The sequence below is a fragment of the Protomyctophum parallelum genome, assembly GCF_964188405.1.
Source record: "Protomyctophum parallelum genome assembly, chromosome: 1".
NCBI lineage: Eukaryota > Metazoa > Chordata > Actinopteri > Myctophiformes > Myctophidae > Protomyctophum > Protomyctophum parallelum.
In genome coordinates, this window is record NC_139697.1 from 38,540,065 (window position 1) to 38,548,958 (window position 8,894).

The window sequence follows — 8,894 nt, forward strand, 5'->3', positions numbered from 1 at the left end:
ATCATTTTCGACCATGGGCTATAGCCCCTACCGTACGGCATACTATAGCACGCCGTTTTTCATCATTTTTGAGGATTTGAAAAAAATGAAAAAAAAAAAAAAACATGGGTTATAGTCCATCGTTTTTTGAAAAATTGAAAAAAAATGTTAACCTCGTTTTTCATCATTTCCGACCATGGGCTATAGCCCCTACCGTGCGGCATACTATAGCACGCCGTTTTTCATCATTTTTGAGGATTTGAAAAAAATGAAAAAAAAAAAAAACATGGGTTATAATCCATCGTTTTTTGAAAAATTGAAAAAAAATGTTAACCTCGTTTTTCATCATTTTCGACCATGGGCTATAGCCCCTACCGTACGGCATACTATAGCACGCAGTTTTTCATCATTTTTGAGGATTTGAAAAAAAAAAAAAAAAAAAAAACATGGGTTATAGTCCATCGTTTTTTGAAATTTTGAAAAAAAATGTTAACCTCGTTTTTCATCATTTTCGACCATGGGCTATAGCCCCTACCGTACGGCATACTATAGCACGCCGTTTTTCATTATTTTTGAGGATTTGAAAAAAATGAAAAAAAAAAAAACATGGGTTATAGTCCATTGTTTTTTGAAATTTTGAAAAAAAATGTTAACCTCGTTTTTCATCATTTTCGACCATGGGCTATAGCCCCTACCGTACAGCATACTATAGCACGCCGTTTTTCATCATTTTTGAGGATTTGAAAAAAATGAAAAAAAAAAAAACATGGGTTATAGTCCATCGTTTTTTGAAATTTTGAAAAAAAATGTTAACCTCGTTTTTCATCATTTTCGACCATGGGCTATAGCCCCTACCGTACGGCATACTATAGCACGCCGTTTTTCATCATTTTTGAGGATTTGAAAAAAAAAAAAAAAAAAAAAACATGGGTTATAGTCCATCGTTTTTTGAAATTTTGAAAAAAAATGTTAACCTCGTTTTTCATCATTTTCGACAATGGGCTATAACCCCTACCGTACGGCATACTATAGCACGCCGTTTTTCATTATTTTTGAGGATTTGAAAAAAAAAAAAAAAAAAAAAAACATGGGTTATAGTCCATCGTTTTTTTAAATGTTGAAAAAAAATGTTAACCTCGTTTTTCATCATTTTCGACCATGGGCTATAGCCCCTACCGTACGGCATACTATAGCACGCTGTTTTTCATCATTTTTGAGGATTTGAAAAAAATGAAAAAAAAAAAAAAACATGGGTTATAGTCCATCGTTTTTTGAAAAATTGAAAAAAAATGTTAACCTCGTTTTTCATCATTTTCGACCATGGGCTATAGCCCCTACCGTACGGCATACTATAGCACGCCGTTTTTCATCATTTTTGAGGATTTGAAAAAAATGAAAAAAAAAAAAAAACATGGGTTATAGTCCATCGTTTTTTGAAAAATTGAAAAAAAATGTTAACCTCGTTTTTCATCATTTCCGACCATGGGCTATAGCCCCTACCGTGCGGCATACTATAGCACGCCGTTTTTCATCATTTTTGAGGATTTGAAAAAAATGAAAAAAAAAAAAACATGGGTTATAGTCCATCGTTTTTTGAAATTTTGAAAAAAATGTTAACCTCGTTTTTCATCATTTCCGACCATGGGCTATAGCCCCTACCGTGCGGCATACTATAGCACGCCGTTTTTCATCATTTTTGAGGATTTGAAAAAAATGAAAAAAAAAAAAAACATGGGTTATAATCCATCGTTTTTTGAAATTTTGAAAAAAAAGTGTTAACCTCGTTTTTCATCATTTTCGACCATGGGCTATAGCCCCTACCGTACGGCATACTATAGCACGCTGTTTTTCATTATTTTTGAGGATTTGAAAAAAATGAAAAAAAAAAAAAACATGGGTTATAGTCCATTGTTTTTTGAAAAATTGAAAAAAAATGTGAACCTCGTTTTTCATCATTTTCGACCATGGGCTATAGCCCCTACCGTACGGCATACTATAGCACGCTGTTTTTCATCATTTTTGAGGATTTGAAAAAAATGAAAAAAAAAAAAAAACATGGGTTATAGTCCATCGTTTTTTGAAAAATTGAAAAAAAATGTTAACCTCGTTTTTCATCATTTTCGACCATGGGCTATAGCCCCTACCGTACGGCATACTATAGCACGCCGTTTTTCATCATTTTTGAGGATTTGAAAAAAATGAAAAAAAAAAAAAAACATGGGTTATAGTCCATCGTTTTTTGAAAAATTGAAAAAAAATGTTAACCTCGTTTTTCATCATTTCCGACCATGGGCTATAGCCCCTACCGTGCGGCATACTATAGCACGCCGTTTTTCATCATTTTTGAGGATTTGAAAAAAATGAAAAAAAAAAAAAAACATGGGTTATAATCCATCGTTTTTTGAAATTTTGAAAAAAAAGTGTTAACCTCGTTTTTCATCATTTTCGACCATGGGCTATAGCCCCTACCGTACGGCATACTATAGCACGCTGTTTTTCATTATTTTTGAGGATTTGAAAAAAATGAAAAAAAAAACAAAACATGGGTTATAGTCCATCGTTTTTTGAAAATTTGAAAAAAAATGTTAACCTCGTTTTTCATCATTTTCGACCATGGGCTATAGCCCCTACCGTACGGCATACTATAGCACGCCGTTTTTCATCATTTTTGAGGATTTGAAAAAAAAAGAAAAAAAAAAAAAAACATGGGTTATAGTCCATCGTTTTTTGAAAATTTGAAAAAAAATGTTAACCTCGTTTTTCATCATTTTCGACCATGGGCTATAGCCCCTACCGTACGGCATACTATAGCACGCCGTTTTTCATCATTTTTGAGGATTTGAAAAAAAAAAACAAAAAAAACATGGGTTATAGTCCATCGTTTTTTGAAATTTTGAAAAAAAATGTTAACCTCGTTTTTCATCATTTTCGACAATGGGCTATAACCCCTACCGTACGGCATACTATAGCACGCCGTTTTTCATCATTTTTGAGGATTTGAATTTAAAAAAAAAAAAAAAAAAACATGGGTTATAGTCCATCGTTTTTTGAAAATTTGAAAAAAAATGTTAACCTCGTTTTTCATCATTTTCGACCATGGGCTATAGCCCCTACCGTACGGCATACTATAGCACGCCGTTTTTCATTATTTTTGAGGATTTGAAAAAAATGAAAAAAAAAAAAAACATGGGTTATAGTCCATTGTTTTTTGAAATTTTGAAAAAAAATGTTAACCTCGTTTTTCATAATTTTCTACCATGGGCTATAGCCCCTACCGTACAGCATACTATAGCACGCCGTTTTTCATCATTTTTGAGGATTTGAAAAAAATGAAAAAAAAAAAAACATGGGTTATAGTCCATCGTTTTTTGAAAATTTGAAAAAAAATGTTAACCTCGTTTTTCATCATTTTCGACCATGGGCTATAGCCCCTACCGTACGGCATACTATAGCACGCCGTTTTTCATCATTTTTGAGGATTTGAAAAAAAAAAAAAAAAAAAACATGGGTTATAGTCCATCGTTTTTTGAAATTTTGAAAAAAAATGTTAACCTCGTTTTTCATCATTTTCGACCATGGGCTATAGCCCCTACCGTACGGCATACTATAGCACGCTGTTTTTCATCATTTTTGAGGATTTGAAAAAAATGAAAAAAAAAAAAAAACATGGGTTATAGTCCATCGTTTTTTGAAAAATTGAAAAAAAATGTTAACCTCGTTTTTCATCATTTCCGACCATGGGCTATAGCCCCTACCGTGCGGCATACTATAGCACGCCGTTTTTCATCATTTTTGAGGATTTGAAAAAAATGAAAAAAAAAAAAAACATGGGTTATAATCCATCGTTTTTTGAAATTTTGGAAAAAAAGTGTTAACCTCGTTTTTCATCATTTTCGACCATGGGCTATAGCCCCTACCGTACGGCATACTATAGCACGCTGTTTTTCATTATTTTTGAGGATTTGAAAAAAATGAAAAAAAAAAAAACATGGGTTATAGTCCATTGTTTTTTGAAATTTTGAAAAAAAATGTTAACCTCGTTTTTCATCATTTTCGACCATGGGCTATAGCCCCTACCGTACAGCATACTATAGCACGCCGTTTTTCATCATTTTTGAGGATTTGAAAAAAATGAAAAAAAAAAAAACATGGGTTATAGTCCATCGTTTTTTGAAATTTTGAAAAAAAATGTTAACCTCGTTTTTCATCATTTTCGACCATGGGCTATAGCCCCTACCGTACGGCATACTATAGCACGCCGTTTTTCATCATTTTTGAGGATTTGAAAAAAAAAAAAAAAAAAAAAACATGGGTTATAGTCCATCGTTTTTTGAAAAATTGAAAAAAAATGTTAACCTCGTTTTTCATCATTTCCGACCATGGGCTATAGCCCCTACCGTGCGGCATACTATAGCACGCCGTTTTTCATCATTTTTGAGGATTTGAAAAAAATGAAAAAAAAAAAAACATGGGTTATAGTCCATCGTTTTTTGAAATTTTGAAAAAAAATGTTAACCTCGTTTTTCATCATTTTCGACCATGGGCTATAGCCCCTACCGTACGGCATACTATAGCACGCCGTTTTTCATCATTTTTGAGGATTTGAAAAAAAAAAAAAAAAAAAAAACATGGGTTATAGTCCATCGTTTTTTGAAATTTTGAAAAAAAATGTTAACCTCGTTTTTCATCATTTTCGACAATGGGCTATAACCCCTACCGTACGGCATACTATAGCACGCCGTTTTTCATTATTTTTGAGGATTTGAAAAAAAAAAAACAAAAAAAAAAACATGGGTTATAGTCCATCGTTTTTTTAAATTTTGAAAAAAAATGTTAACCTCGTTTTTCATCATTTTCGACCATGGGCTATAGCCCCTACCGTACGGCATACTATAGCACGCAGTTTTTCATCATTTTTGAGGATTTGAAAAAAATGAAAAAAAAAAAAAAACATGGGTTATAGTCCATCGTTTTTTGAAAAATTGAAAAAAAATGTTAACCTCGTTTTTCATCATTTTCGACCATGGGCTATAGCCCCTACCGTACGGCATACTATAGCACGCCGTTTTTCATCATTTTTGAGGATTTGAAAAAAAAAAAAAAAAAAAAAAACATGGGTTATAGTCCATCGTTTTTTGAAATTTTGAAAAAAAATGTTAACCTCGTTTTTCATCATTTTCGACCATGGGCTATAGCCCCTACCGTACGGCATACTATAGCACGCTGTTTTTCATCATTTTTGAGGATTTGAAAAAAATGAAAAAAAAAAAAAAACATGGGTTATAGTCCATCGTTTTTTGAAAAATTGAAAAAAAATGTTAACCTCGTTTTTCATCATTTCCGACCATGGGCTATAGCCCCTACCGTGCGGCATACTATAGCACGCCGTTTTTCATCATTTTTGAGGATTTGAAAAAAATGAAAAAAAAAAAAAACATGGGTTATAATCCATCGTTTTTTGAAATTTTGGAAAAAAAGTGTTAACCTCGTTTTTCATCATTTTCGACCATGGGCTATAGCCCCTACCGTACGGCATACTATAGCACGCTGTTTTTCATTATTTTTGAGGATTTGAAAAAAATGAAAAAAAAAAAAACATGGGTTATAGTCCATTGTTTTTTGAAATTTTGAAAAAAAATGTTAACCTCGTTTTTCATCATTTTCGACCATGGGCTATAGCCCCTACCGTACAGCATACTATAGCACGCCGTTTTTCATCATTTTTGAGGATTTGAAAAAAATGAAAAAAAAAAAAACATGGGTTATAGTCCATCGTTTTTTGAAATTTTGAAAAAAAATGTTAACCTCGTTTTTCATCATTTTCGACCATGGGCTATAGCCCCTACCGTACGGCATACTATAGCACGCCGTTTTTCATCATTTTTGAGGATTTGAAAAAAAAAAAAAAAAAAAAAACATGGGTTATAGTCCATCGTTTTTTGAAAAATTGAAAAAAAATGTTAACCTCGTTTTTCATCATTTCCGACCATGGGCTATAGCCCCTACCGTGCGGCATACTATAGCACGCCGTTTTTCATCATTTTTGAGGATTTGAAAAAAATGAAAAAAAAAAAAACATGGGTTATAGTCCATCGTTTTTTGAAATTTTGAAAAAAAATGTTAACCTCGTTTTTCATCATTTTCGACCATGGGCTATAGCCCCTACCGTACGGCATACTATAGCACGCCGTTTTTCATCATTTTTGAGGATTTGAAAAAAAAAAAAAAAAAAAAAACATGGGTTATAGTCCATCGTTTTTTGAAATTTTGAAAAAAAATGTTAACCTCGTTTTTCATCATTTTCGACAATGGGCTATAACCCCTACCGTACGGCATACTATAGCACGCCGTTTTTCATTATTTTTGAGGATTTGAAAAAAAAAAAACAAAAAAAAAAACATGGGTTATAGTCCATCGTTTTTTTAAATTTTGAAAAAAAATGTTAACCTCGTTTTTCATCATTTTCGACCATGGGCTATAGCCCCTACCGTACGGCATACTATAGCACGCAGTTTTTCATCATTTTTGAGGATTTGAAAAAAATGAAAAAAAAAAAAAAACATGGGTTATAGTCCATCGTTTTTTGAAAAATTGAAAAAAAATGTTAACCTCGTTTTTCATCATTTTCGACCATGGGCTATAGCCCCTACCGTACGGCATACTATAGCACGCCGTTTTTCATCATTTTTGAGGATTTGAAAAAAAAAAAACAAAAAAAAAACATGGGTTATAGTCCATCGTTTTTTGAAAAATTGAAAAAAAATGTTAACCTCGTTTTTCATCATTTCCGACCATGGGCTATAGCCCCTACCGTACGGCATACTATAGCACGCCGTTTTTCATAATTTTTGAGGATTTGAAAAAAATGAAAAAAAAAAAAAACATGGGTTATAGTCCATCGTTTTTTGAAATTTTGAAAAAAAAGTGTTAACCTCGTTTTTCATCATTTTCGACCATGGGCTATAGCCCCTACCGTACGGCATACTATAGCACGCCGTTTTTCATCATTTTTGAGGATTTGAAAAAAATGAAAAAAAAAACAAAACATGGGTTATAGTCCATCGTTTTTTGAAATTTTGAAAAAAGATGTTAACCTCGTTTTTCATCATTTTCGACCATGGGCTATAGCCCCTACCGTACGGCATACTATAGCACGCCGTTTTTCATTATTTTTGAGGATTTGAAAAAAATGAAAAAAAAAAAAAACATGGGTTATAGTCCATTGTTTTTTGAAATTTTGAAAAAAAATGTTAACCTCGTTTTTCATCATTTTCGACCATGGGCTATAGCCCCTACCGTACAGCATACTATAGCACGCCGTTTTTCATCATTTTTGAGGATTTGAAAAAAATGAAAAAAAAAAAAACATGGGTTATAGTCCATCGTTTTTTGAAATTTTGAAAAAAAATGTTAACCTCGTTTTTCATCATTTTCGACCATGGGCTATAGCCCCTACCGTACGGCATACTATAGCACGCCGTTTTTCATCATTTTTGAGGATTTGAAAAAAAAAAAAAAAAAAAAACATGGGTTATAGTCCATCGTTTTTTGAAATTTTGAAAAAAAATGTTAACCTCGTTTTTCATCATTTTCGACAATGGGCTATAACCCCTACCGTACGGCATACTATAGCACGCCGTTTTTCATCATTTTTGAGGATTTGAAAAAAATGAAAAAAAAAACAAAACATGGGTTATATTCCATCGTTTTTTGAAATTTTGAAAAAAAATGTTAACCTCGTTTTTCATCATTTTCGACCATGGGCTATAGCCCCTACCGTACGGCATACTATAGCACGCCGTTTTTCATTATTTTTGAGGATTTGAAAAAAATGAAAAAAAAAAAAAACATGGGTTATAGTCCATTGTTTTTTGAAATTTTGAAAAAAAATGTTAACCTCGTTTTTCATCATTTTCGACCATGGGCTATAGCCCCTACCGTACAGCATACTATAGCACGCCGTTTTTCATCATTTTTGAGGATTTGAAAAAAATGGAAAAAAAAAAAACATCGTTTTTTGAAATTTTGAAAAAAATAAAAACCTTGTTTTTCATCATTTTTGAACATGGGCAAAGATTCCTTTTCAGGCAAACATGTCCACCGTAAGATGAACCTAAGTAGGCTAGAATGGGGTTGCTAGGTGTAAGTATGTAGGACTAGTAGCATGTCACATTTTGTGCTATTGCCATAGAGAATGCATTGGGCGTTTAAGTTAAATAACTCATAAACTACAAAACATAAAAATAAAAAAAAGTTCCAGCATGTGTCTCCACAGTAAGCTGAATAATAAAAAGTGTGAATGGAGTTTCTAGGTGAAAGTGACTTTTGACGTGCCTATAGAGCTGTCATTGAGCCCCATGTTAAATGTCTCAAATTTGAAAGCACTATATTTCTAAAACTATGAAACATTTCAAAGATTCCTTTTCAGGCAAACATGTCCACCGTAAGATGAACGTAAGTAGGCTAGAATGGGGTTGCTAGGTGTAAGTATGTAGGACTAGTAGCATGCCAAATTTTGTGCTATTGCCATAGAGAATGCATTGGGCGTTTAAGTTAAATAACTCATAAACTACAAAACATAAAAATAAAAAAAAGTTCCAGCATGTGTCTCCACAGTAAGCTGAATAATAAAAAGTGTGAATGGAGTTTCTAGGTGAAAGTGACTTTTGACGTGCCTATAGAGCTGTCATTGAGCCCCATGTTAAATGTCTCAAATTTGAAAGCACTATATTTCTAAAACTATGAAACATTTCAAAGATTCCTTTTCAGGCAAACATGTCCACCGTAAGATGAACCTAAGTAGGCTAGAATGGGGTTGCTAGGTGTAAGTATGTAGGACTAGTAGCATGCCAAATTTTGTGCTATTGCCATAGAGAATGCATTGGGCGTTTAAGTTAAATAACTCATAAACTACA

At 32.8% G+C, this 8,894-nt stretch overlaps 1 protein-coding gene across 1 annotated transcript in view; it reads left to right on the forward strand.

Annotated features, from left to right (window-relative positions):
- The window catches only part of LOC310869712 (AT-rich interactive domain-containing protein 1A-like), a gene marked incomplete at its 5' end in the record, with an annotated part of 160,793 nt that overhangs the window by 142,225 nt on the left and 9,674 nt on the right, over window positions 1-8,894 (forward strand).